Source organism: Erinaceus europaeus, chromosome 1, assembly GCF_950295315.1.
Source record: "Erinaceus europaeus chromosome 1, mEriEur2.1, whole genome shotgun sequence".
NCBI lineage: Eukaryota > Metazoa > Chordata > Mammalia > Eulipotyphla > Erinaceidae > Erinaceus > Erinaceus europaeus.
This window is the reverse complement of record NC_080162.1, coordinates 17,213,778-17,226,964: the sequence shown is the minus strand read 5'-3', so window position 1 is coordinate 17,226,964 and position 13,187 is coordinate 17,213,778.

The window sequence follows — 13,187 nt, the reverse complement described above, 5'->3', positions numbered from 1 at the left end:
AATCCCTTTGTTAGTCTCTAATTTTTATTTTACCACAGATCATTTATGACTCATATTTGTTGAAATGTGACAAATACGCAAAATGCAAAAAGGCAGTTAATGGAATCTAGAAGATTAATAGGATACTTGATTCCTTTTATCAGACCAACTTTCCTGGATGATAAAACATCACAGGTAGATAGTTTAATGAAATATGAAACAAAATATGATATTGGGTTAGAATAATATTAAAGATATAATAATTCTGAATTTTTTGACCTTTGTATAGTCATAGGAAAAAAGATGGGATGCATTGGATCGACCTTCCCGTGGTGCATCCTATGAGTACCCATTCATTGGGGAAACTGACGATCCTTCCTAGCCGACTGAATCCACATGGATCCCAGTCACTTTCAAAGCCAGAAACAAGCAGCTCCTGACAGCTTTCAAGCTGTTGGTCCTGCTCTTTGAGTCCTTTTCCAAACACGTTCTTATTGGTCAATTGGTGATACAGCATCAGGCAGATGTTATTTGCCTACAAGAAACACATATAGCAGTCGATGAAGCTGCTCGATTCACTATCAGTGGATTCGATTTAATATGCTATAATCTCCATCCTAAACACGGCTGAGCCATCTACGCTAAATCGTATCTTGCGGACATTTACCATACGGCCTCTTCGACCTTCTACGCCTCCATTACTATTGGAATTATTCAGCTTGTCAACGTATATAAGCCTCCCAGTGCCTCATGGGATAATAAGGTCCTGTCTAGCCCAAATCACCCAGCCGTTTATGTTGGAGACTTTAATAGTCATCACCAAGACTGGGGATATTCCTCTACTCGTGCAGACGGCTCTATCTTAGCCGACTGGGCTTCAGCGAATGACCTCTCCCTATTATATGATCCCAAACAGCCAGGCTCTTTTCACAGTGCTAGATGGAATAAAGACTCGTCACCCGACCTGTGCTGGATTAGCACAGTCAACGGCCAAGCCTTTCCCGTTACAAGACAAGTTCTCAAGATCTTACCGCACAGTCATCACCTCCTAGCTATCATCCACATTGGTCTCCAGCTCCCACTGATTCTGTGCTCAGAGAAACTAAGATGGAACTTTCGGAAAGCAAACTGGTGTCTGTTCAGTGATCTTACCAACAAATCTATTCCTGCAATTCCAATTAACTCTATCCCCTCTGAAGATTCCTACAGGTGCTTCTGCCAAGCCATCTTCAAAGCAACTTCCCAAGCTATTCCTTGTGGGAGTCATGCTAACTATATGCCTTGTCTTGATGCTGAATGCAAGCAACTACTAAAGCAGTACGATGAGTCGGGCGACCCAGATGTGGCCGACCATCTCATTGCCTCCCTGGATGCAGCACGCCAAGCCCACTGGCAACAACTCACGGAAAGTCTGAACTTCACCCACTCAAGTAGGAAGGCCTGGAAGCTTCTTCATAGTCTGGGTGCCGGTAGCCAACCCTCTCCCATCTCCTGTCCTCCCGTATCTCCAAACTCAGTGGCCAGTCACCTAACTCAAGTTGGACATTCTAAGATCGACCCAATTTGGAAAAGAGAAATTTCCCATGAGTGGTCATCCCACTTCCGTTTAGCTTGTCCATCTCCAAAACTCTCTCCCTTTACACTGTCTGAACTGGAAGACACTTTGAAGAGGGTTAAACCGGGCACAGCTGCTGGCTATGATAACATCACCCCAGAACTCATTCTTAACTTGGTCCCCATGGAAAAGAAGTGGCTCACTACATTCCTTTCCCACATCTTGGAATCTGAATCTATGCCCAAAATTTGGCGTCGTGCGAAGATAATAGCAGTTTTGAAACCAAAGAAAGACCCAACACTGGCCGCCAGCTATAGACCAATTTTTCTCCTCTTCGTGTGTTACAAACTCCTTGAGAGGCTGCTTCTGTCATGAATTTCTCCTCTTACAGAGAAATTCCTATCACCCGCCCAAGCTGCTTTCCGCCCAGGAAGATCTACCTGCGAACAAGTCCTGGCCCTCTCAACTTACATTGTAAATGGATTCCAGAAGAATTTAAAGATGGGTGCTGTCTTTGTTGATCTCACAGCAGCCTATGACACAGTCTGGCACCATGGTCTCCTAGTCAAGATCTCAAGATGCCTGCCTCCATGGGTGGCCAACACTATATCATTTCTTCTCCAAAACAGAAGATTCCGGGTGCATCTTGGTGACAAGTCTATCAGATGGAGATTTGTCTCAAGTGGCCTCCCCCAGGGCTCTGTTCTGGCTCCTACGCTATTTAATATTTACATCAATGACTTCCCAGAAACTTCTTCAAGGAAGTTCATCTACGCCTATGACATCTGCTGTGCAACTCAGGCATCAAAGTTTAACATCCTCGAGGAAACGCTCATGAAAGACATGTCTCTGATATATGATTACTATAAAAAATGGCGACTAATACCTAGCACTGCTAAAACGGTATCATCTGTTTTCCATCTACACCATGCCTCGGCCTCGCGTGAGCTTAATGTGCAGCTTGACGATACAAGAATCCGGCTTGAAGCCCAGCCAGTCTATCTTGGCGTTATTCTTGATCGCACTCTGTCATTTCACGAACATCTCATAAAAACTGCAGCAAAGGTGGGCGCGAGGAATAACATCATTGCAAGACTGGCCGAGCGCGAGCGCTTCCACACTACGATCATCATCTCTGGCATTATGCTATTCCACTGCAGAATACTGTGCCCCAGTATGGTTCTGTAGGCCCCATGTCCACTTGGTCGATTCCAAATTATATTCCTCCATGAGGATAATTTCTGGAACCCTCCATTCCACCCCAGTTCCATGGCTGCCAGTTCTTAGCAACATCGCCCCGCCAGACATTCGTCGGGATGTGGCATCATCTAAGTTCATTTCCCACGTCTACGCTCGACGGGACCTGCCAATATACGCAGATATCTTCGCCCACCCTGTTCAACGCTTGACGTCTAGTCACCCAGTCTGGTCTCCTACGCCTACACTGAACTTCTCTGTTCCAGACTCTTGGAAACAGAGTTGGCAGTCAGCTGAGGCAAAGAACAAACACCTCATCACAGACCCCTGCAAGCGTCAACCCAGCTTTGACCTAGCACGTTATGACTGGACCCTCCTCAATCGCTGTCGAACAGGCCATGGCCGGTGCACCGCTATGTTCCATCGCTGGGGAGCTAGAGACGACCCAAACTGCCCCTGCGGATACAGACAGACTATGACCCACATAGTCAATGACTGCCACCTCTCCAGATTCAAAGGAGGTTTCGAAACTTTACATCAGGCTCAACCTGATGCTGTTGACTGGCTACAGAAGAAGGGCAAATGCTAGAAGAAGAAGAAGGAAAAAAGATAGTTCTGAACACTTTCTTTATTTCAACCGTCACCTAATCTGTCATCTCATGCTTTCACATTTCCATTTCTTAAGTGTGATAAATAGATTTATAAGAAAAGATAATTTTCCATTAATATCCTTTATATTTACTTAATAAAAATATTTTTATAAAATTGAAAACTGGGAATCGGGTGGTAGCACAGAGGGTTAAGCGCACATGGAGTGAAGCGCAAGGCCCCAGTTCAAGCCCCCAGCTTCCCACCTGCAGGGGAGTTGCTTCACAGGTGGTGAAGCAGGTCTGCAGGTGTCTATCTTTCTCTCCCTCTCTCTGTCTTCCCCTCCTCTCTCCATTTCTCTCTGTCCTATCCAACTATGATGACATCAGTAACAACAATAACAACAACAACAACAATAATTAAAAAAAACAAGGGCAACAAAAAAGAAAATAAAAAAATTTAAAAAAGAAATAAAATTGAAAACTAAGATGAATGTGTTTTAAACAAGTTTATAAATTAATGTTTCTGTTTAAATGTATAAATATGTTCTTTTTTTTTTCAGTGTGGAGGACAGAGTCTCAGTACCTGAGTCTGATATATGTGTGATTTCTCCAGTCCAAGGTATTTTTAAGAAAGAGGGAGACACAGAGCCTTCAGCATCAGAGTTTCTACTGCTGCCACAACACCTTCTAAATCAGTGTGTTAGTGCTTAAGCCTGGGATGTGTGCATGACAAAGCGCATGCTCCAGGTGGTGAACTATGACTGCCCTCTCATTATTGAATTCAATTTCATTTTTTATTAATATAAAATATTGCTTTAATTGACTATTGTTATCTCTGGGATACATCTTCCCATTTATCCAAAACATGTGTTGGCAACCTGATCCAACAAGGTATCATTTCCCAGTAAGTATACTCAGATCTATTTTGATATAGACTAAGGGCTTATTAATATTTCTCTTTGCTTTATTTCTTCAATCCCATATGAGTGATATCATTCTTTTTCAGGTTCTTTCCTTTAGTGTGACCCTCTCCATATCCTCTCCATATCTATCCATGTTGTAACAAATCCCAGAAAAAAAATCTCAGTGTTTTATGAGTGAGTCCATCGTACACATATGTTGCATCTACCTTATTTATTCCTCTGTTATTGAACACTTAAATTATTCCTCAGACTTAGTGATATAACTTAGATCTGTAACTCTTAAAATACTGGTAAGATACCAATGGAGCCAAAGATCCAGACGCCATAATGCCAGGGTACAGCCTCTTTGACACTGTGAATGGGGGAGTATTTTATTTGCTGACCATTGAACAATAAATCAACTAAGATCCTTATCAGAATGCTACTTAGAAGAGACCTTGAATGTTAGTTATGATTGGGCCCTCCTCAATCGCTATCGAACAGGCCATGGCCGGTGCGCCGATATGTTCCATCGCTGGGGAGCCAGAGACGACCCGAACTGCCCCTGCGGCTACAGACAGACTATGACCCACATAGTCAACGACTGCCACCTCTCCAGATTCAAAGGAGGTCTCGAAACTTTACATCAGGCTCAACCTGACGCTGTTGACTGGCTACGGAAGAAGGGCAAATGCTAGAAGAAGAAGAAAAAGTTAGATGACATGGCTGGCATTCCCTTCTTCTGTCAGTGGCTCTGAACTATGCATATTTCCCCTGCTTCATTTAACAAATTGTTCTGACTTTTGTTGATACAAACTGTTTTAAAAATCTTTTGATTTATCATGAAATAAGCTAAGAAAAGAATAAAAGAAGACCAGAAATCAGATTATACCAAACACCTCCTCCTTCAGGCTGTAATTCAGTGTCAGTTGCCCTTGGCTTTTTAAGACCAGACTTGAGTCTCCAGTAATTATTCATTTTTCTTGTGTAAACATATTAAGTCCATGTATTTCTTTAGAAAAGTATCTCTGTGTTCCTTGGATATAGGAAAGGAATTACAGACTGTATGATAGATCCATTTTTAATGGTTGGAGGAATTTCCATGTTGTTTTCTAAAGAGATTGGGCCATTTTACACTCCCACCAACAATGTAAAAATGTTCCTTATTTTCACAATCTTGGAAGCACTTCTTGTTTTTATCACTGTTTTTGCAGTTATTCTCTCTTGAAAACAAAGAATAGGGATGAGTCATACTTACCTATATTCAAGTTAAATTACAGGGATATAGTAAGAAAATCTGCATTGTAATAGAGTAAAAACATACACAAAAATCAATGGAATAGAGCTGAGAGCCCAGAAAATAACCTTCATATATATGGACAGTTATTTTTTAGCAAAAGAGGTGAGAATGTAGAGAAAGAATATTTCCACCAAATGATGTTGAGAAAATTTGCTAGCTGTATCCTTGGGAATAATGTATTTTTTAAATATATATATATATATATATATGTATATATATGTATATATATACATATATATATATATTGCTTTCCAATTTGTCAATTTTTTTTCTTATTATCTTTATTTATTGGATAGAAACAACCAAAAATCCAGAGGAATGGGGAGATGGAGAGTGAAAGAGACAACAAGACACCTGCAGCCCAGCTTCACCACTCACAAAGAAGCTTTCCTCCTGCAGGTGGGGACCAGATGGGGGAGATCTTGAACAGTCCTTGAACATTGTTACATGTGTGCTCAATCAGGTGTACAACCATTCCCAGCCCCCATCATTTTCTTTCACCATGCACAAAAATAAAAGTAGATTAAAGATATGTATGTCAAACCAAAACCATAAAATATAGTGAAGAAAACATCAGCAGAATACTATGTAATACTATTTGATATCAGCTTTGGAGATGTATTTGGAAATTCATGTTCATTGGCAAGTTAAACAAAAAATCAACACATTAGATCACATATTCTAAGCAGCTTCTACACAGCAAAAGAAACTATCACCAAAATAAAAGTACAGCCTACTGAGTAGGAGAAGATATTTGCATATCATACAACAGATAAATGCTAATATATAAGATTTATAAAGAAAACACAAAACTCATCATCATCATCAACTTTTCACCAGAAAATGGGGAGGAAATATAAATAAGCATTCCACTAAAGAAGACAAAAATATGGCCATCAGGCATATGAACAAATGAACAAAATAAAATACTGGGGTTAGTGAAATTGGATAGTGTATTATTGATTTGCCGTGACCCACGTTTGAACTCTATGCCCACAATATTGAAATAAGCATAGGTCCTGCAATCTCTTTAATTTTCTCTGTCTCTGTCTCTTGCTGTTCTGTCTCTAGCTAAAAAAGAAAATAAATAGAATGAAAAGAAAAAAATACTGATTTCCAATTATTGTGTGTATAAACTCATCATAGAATTTGGTGAGCTAATGATCAAAATCATTATATGAACAGGAGACATTGATTTGGGGTTAATAGAGACAATTCATTCAAAAAGTGTGAAAGAAATATGCAGGGATGACATATGCAAGGAATTTAATGTCAAATTACATATTTTGTGGATGTTTACATGGAGAGATGAAATAAATGTAGAGGGGGATATTAGAGGACATTTGATATAAGGATGTTGGGAAAAAACTAAACTGAAAAGAATCAAATGACAATTCATTAATATATAAAGACTGAAAATATAAAGATGAGTAATTTGGTTAAGTTTTTAATTTAATATGCATGTAAAATAAAAGACAAATTTGCTTAATGTAAAAGTATTGGTATCTAACAAACTCTGTTGACTCTGAAATTATATAAAAAAAATTCTTAAGGAGATCAGGCAAGTTGGAATATTTAAGAACAATAAAAAGCATGAGGTAAATGTCCCATAGAGCATAATAAAAGAGTAAAAATGTGATAAAACTTTGAGAATAACTGAATAGTAAGTATATGACTGAACATGTTTTCATGAGCTTATGTCCTAGCTATATGTCTTATTTAAAGGATTATCTATTTAGATCATTTATTTATGTCATTTATTTTTATAATAGTACAACAATCTCTTGTTGGATATATGATGTAAAAAATATTTTCCCAATTACTAGGTTGTGTGTGTGTATCAGCTTCTTAAAACCTTATGTAGCAGGCCAAGTCAGAAGATAAATGGTGGAAAAATCTTTTCTGACACAAACCTCATAGAAGAATCTGTGAATCAGCTATTAAAGGGCAGGTCCTCCGTGGCACTGTTGTGCAGTTATCAGAGGCTGAACCCTCCATGTCCTACATGCCCAGGTGACATGTGCTGCTAAAACAGCTATCAATGTGCTACGTGTTAAAGCTCTCAAGATCTCTGACGGTAAGTGACGTAAAGGACATTATTATCTCTGATCTTCTCCCAGTCTAGGTTAGGGAATGAGAAATGTCTCATAGCCACAAGACAAATAATTACATAATTGGGTGAAGTATCCAAATTCATGAGAACGTTTGCACATTTGCATATATATATGTGTTACAAATGAACTTGTTCAGCCTTCCATATCAGGCCATTACCTGAATGGTTTCAAGGTTCCTTGCTTCTGAATGCTTTCATTTCCCTCCCTCCCTTCCTGAACTGTGGAGTCAACTTTCCACACTTTAAATTGTATAAATTTTAAATTGATAGGCAAGATAGCTCACTTGGATAGTGTGATAATTTGTATATCTGCTACCAGTTTCAAGTCAGTCTCCCACAGCATTGAAAGAAATTTCAGTTCTGTGGTTTCTTTTCTTCTGTCTCATCTCATTTCTTCTATCCAAAAAAATACATATATGTATATATATATATATATATATATATATATGTATTTGTGTATACAATATTAAAACATACGTATTTATAAAGTATATATGTGTATATGTATACAGTTGTACCATTTGTTTAGTCTTGCATATGTTTCCCTTGCCAGTGGAAATTAGACCAAATATATATCTTATTTAAAGGTCCTATAATGTGTCATGTATACTTTCTTCGATGTATTTTACTGACGGACTAGCTTCACCAGAGAGAGAGAGAGAGAGACAAGGAACTTGTAGCAGCCTGGTAATGCAATTCTTTACTGATGTGGACGCCTCAGAGTTGGGAGTGAGCATAGTGGGTTTAGATCATGTGGAGCTAGCAAAATGGCCGGCTCCCGCTATGCACACCAGCCTTTCTCCAGGTTTTCTCCAGGTCAGGATACAGAAGAGAAAAAAGAGCAAAACCAGGAACAGCAGAGGGCTTTATATGCTAAAAACAGAAGAGTCAAGTCGGGAATGGGATTGGCTAGGAAAGGGGGTAGGGAAAACAAGGCACTCTGGGAAACTAGAAAGCTTCCATAGCAGCTGTTAAATGGGATTAATTAATACCCTGCAGGTAGGGTGGGTCTCAGGCAAAACAATGATTATGTAAATAGACCACAGCATCAAGCAATGTGGGGGAGCTGGCATAATGCCCAACATTTTATGGGTTAGGCATCAAGTAGCCACATTTCTGATGCATACTGAGTCCTTTGCTGTGTGTGACATTAGTTATCTATTTCATTTTCTGCATGTAAATGTCTCATTTTCCAACATAATTTCTTAAATTAACTTTCTGTTCAATTTTCATAACTTGTTATTTTAGAAATTAGAAACAAAGCCACAGTGATAAATCTTTACATGGTGAAGATGGCCTCCATCAAAATGAATGGAAATAAATGCTGGAAAAGTTATGAAAAAGTAAGAACTCTAATAAAATTCAGTGGGAATACAAATAAGTGAAATTGCTGTAGAAAAATAGTATGGTTTATTTAAAAAAAATGGAAATAACTTATGATCCTGAAATACCTCACCCAGGCATTTACCTAAAGAGTATGAAAAATATTAATTCAAAATAATACATGGATTCTGGATAATAGTAGCATTACTCAAATATATTAGCACAGGATCAACTAAATTGACCATCACAAGATAACTGGACAAAGAAGATTTGAGACATATACTTAATGGGACAGAACACTGGCTTTAAAAATAATTTTTTTTTAAAAGGTGAAATTGTCCTTTTAAGAGAAAAAAGCTGGAGTTGATTACACTAAGTAAAATAAAGGAGTGAAAGATAATTGCTAGATTATTTCACTTTATGTAAAATGTAAAACAGTAAAGGAAAATGCTAACTGTGATGGTTATCAGAAAAAGGGGGGAAGGGAGTCGGGCTGTAGCGCAGCAGGTTAAGCGCAGGTGGCGCAAAGCACAAGGACCGGCATAAGGATCCCAGTTCGAACCCCGGTTCCCCACCTGCAGGGGAGTCGCTTCACAGGCGGTGAAGCAGATCTGCAGGTGTCTATCTTTCTCTCCTCCTCTCTGTCTTCCCCTCCTCTCTCCATTTTTCTCTGTCCTATCCAACAATGACAACAACAATAATAACTACAAAAATTAAAAAAAGGGCAACAAAAGGGAATAAATAAATAAAATAAATTAAAAAAATTTTAAAAAAAGAAAGAAAAAGTGGGGAAGAATAGTTAAGGGCTGGAGAGGAAACTTTGTGTGTGGTGGCATTGAAATTGTGGCTGTGATTATACTTAGTTATATAAACATACAGAATTATAAAACTATCTTCACATTTTAAAGTATTATAAGTCAATATTGAGTAGATAAAAATTAATATTGCTTTTAAATGTAGTTTCTACCCAATAAATGTATAAGCACTTATTAAGCCATGGAGTATGATCTAAAGTCTTTATTTGAAATCTCTTACAGTATAGTTTAAAAAATTGTTCCCATTCATTTTTTAATTTTTAAAAATTTATTTTCCCTTTTGTTGCCCTTGTTTTTTCACTGTTTCTGTAGTTATTATTTTTGTTATCGGTGTTGTCATTGATAGACGGGACAGAGAGAAATGGAGAGAGGAGGGGAAAGCAGAGGGGGTGAGAAAGACAGATACTTGCAGACCTGCTTCACTACCTGTGAAGCGACTCCCCTGCAGGTGGGGAGCCTGGGGCTCCAACTGGGATCCTTATGCTGTTCCTTGTGCTTTGCGCCACATATGCTTAACCCATTGCACTATGGCCTGACTCCCACCAATTGTTGTTTTTTTTTTTTTTTTTAGTATTCACATAAAAACACTTGCCAAATGCAAATAAAAAAATAAAATAGTTATAGTAGAAGTTGAGTAAAGTTGGAATAGAGATGATAGTTGATACAATATTAAAGAGTAAATATAATATCTAAGAAAATATACATAAGTAATTATATTAAAAGGTAGAGATTTGAAAAACAATTAGTTTTTAAAGGCACTCTCTACTCAGTTCTGACTGCTATAACGATGGAGATAGAATCTGTGCTATGAAAAATGCAATATCTGTGACTACCTCTCTAACCCCATAAAATAGACCCAAAGTAAGAAATGCTAATATTCATGAATACATTTCTCCTTTAAAGAAATTTAGTAGCCAAACCCATATGGTTTAAGATGACAGGTTATAATTTCATTGACTATATAGATTCTAAGCAGAACCTAATCAAAGCTGTATTTGCAGTGATCTGTGCTCAGGATAATTCATTGCATTATTCAACTGGGAGAAGATGTGAAGCTATAAGTTTTATTTTCATATATATATATTTAATTCCAACACTGCTTAGCACTGGCTTATGGTGACTCTGGGGATTAATCCTGGGACCTTTGGTGCCTGACACATGAAAGTCTATTTGAGTAACTATTATCCTATCTTCCAGCCTTGAAGCTAAATTTTTAAAAACACTAAATAATATTCATGGGACAATTGTTAAGAAGTGATGGAAGAGTTTAGAACACTATTTAAAGTGTGCCTCTTTGATAAAGGAATTTGGGAGAAAGACATCATGAGTGAAGGCATCAGTACCCAATGTTAAGAGCAAACTAATAGGTTTCTGCAACAGTAATGAATTGTCAATATCCAAGCATATAATACATGTGGAAGATTTAAAGTAAAACTGAATCGGAATGCATATACAATGGGTGGCCTTGAAACACAGAGAAAAGACACTATAATGAAAGCAGTTAAGATTAAGAATCCATTATAAATATTTTTAAGTAAGGTTGTTGAAAAGGAGGTGTTGGGGATGAAGAGATAGCACAATGGTTATTGAAAAGACTCTCATGCCTGAGGTTCTGAAGGCCCAGGTTCAATACCCACTTCCTCCACTCTACCATAAGGTAAACCTCACCTCTCCAGAGCCCTAGCACAGGAGGGAATGATAGAAACAGGCTGGGATTATGGATTGCCCTGCCAATGCACATGGCCAGTGGAGAAGCAATTACAGAATCAGAGCTCCAACCTTCTGAACCCCTAAAACAATTCTAGCCCATACTCCCAGAGAGGAGGCAATGTTAGGAGAAGATGACCAGAAGACTTTGAACTACAATTCCATCAAGATCCCAAGACCCAGAGGAAGAAGGAAAAAAAAAAGAAGAAGAAGAAGAAAGGAAGAACATTTTGGACATATGAGTTATTAAGGAGGAAAGGCAGAAGACAAGACCAAAGGAAAAAAGAGCAAATATATATAAATGTAGTCAACTCAACTCCTATCTGTGACCTTGGGAGAACTACTGCAGTTTTCAGTGGGGTGAATGACCACAGAACTCTGGTGGTAGAAAAGGCATGCAGTTGTACCCCTGTAATCTAATAATTTTGTAAATCAATACTAAATCACTAAGAAAAAAAAAAGGAGGAAAGGAAAGGGAAGGGAAGGGAAGGGAAGGGAAGGGAAGGGAAGGGAAGGGAAGGAAAGGAAAGGAAAGGAAAGGAAAGGAAAGGAAAGGAAAGGAAAGGAAAGGAAAGGAAAGGAAAGGAAAGGAAAGGAAAGGAAAGGAAAAGAAAGGAAAGGAAAGGAAGTGTTATGACATAAGGACAGGGGTAGATAGTGTTATAGAAAAAATATATCCTCAGCTCCAGGTGTTACAGCACTGAGTGTTACAACTCAAGAGTGATACAGCTCAAGAGTGATTACAACTCAAGAGTTGTTACAACTCAAGAGTGTTACAACTCAAGAGTGTTACAACTCAAGGGTGATTCAAGGTGTAGCAGACCTGAAGAACGTGTCTGAGACCCAAACCAAAACCGCATGGAGCGCAAGGAGATACTTTTTTACACTGGCAGAATCCAGCAGACTACTGCCAGGCCAGATCTCTGGCCAGGTTTAGAAAGCCATATATACCCTTCAAGCTGTATGTGGGTGCTAATTGGTTACAGGATGGTTTTAGATAAGATACATCATAATTAGTTACAAAGTGATTACAAGGTACACCAATCAGGTAGAACAAAGGATGAGGTGGGTTGACCACATTCCACACACAATCCCACTGCCAAAATACAAGCGCATTCAATTAAATTAATGAAAAGATTCATCCTGATTGCTTACATCTCTAGTCCCCTAGGTTTACTGAAATACAGGGACAGTGGACCTGCCTGCCTGTCCTTTGATATTTTATTTCAAAAGCATAATAGTTACTCAAACAGACTCTCATGTCAAGGGTCCAAAGTCCCAGGTTCAATCCTCTGCACCACCATAACCAGAGTTGAACAGTAAAAACATCTCTGGGTAAAAAAAAAAAAAAAGTATGACAGAATCTACCAAATTTTAAATTAAGAATGATTATCACAAAACTACAGGAATATTTAAGTATTAAGATAAATTGGTAGAGCTGAGCAGTGCTCTGGTTAAATAATAATAATAATAATTTTAAAAAAGAGTATAAACTTTTGGGCAGGGGTAGACAGCATAATGGTTATGCAAACAAACTCTCATGCCTGAGGCTCCAAAGTCCCAGGTTCAACCCCCTACACCACCATAAACCAGAGCTGAGCAGTGCTCTGGTTAAAATAATAATAATAATAATAAATTTTTAAAAAGAGTATAAACTAAAGATAAATTGGATGAAGGTGGAATTTCCCACAAATATATCAGCTGTA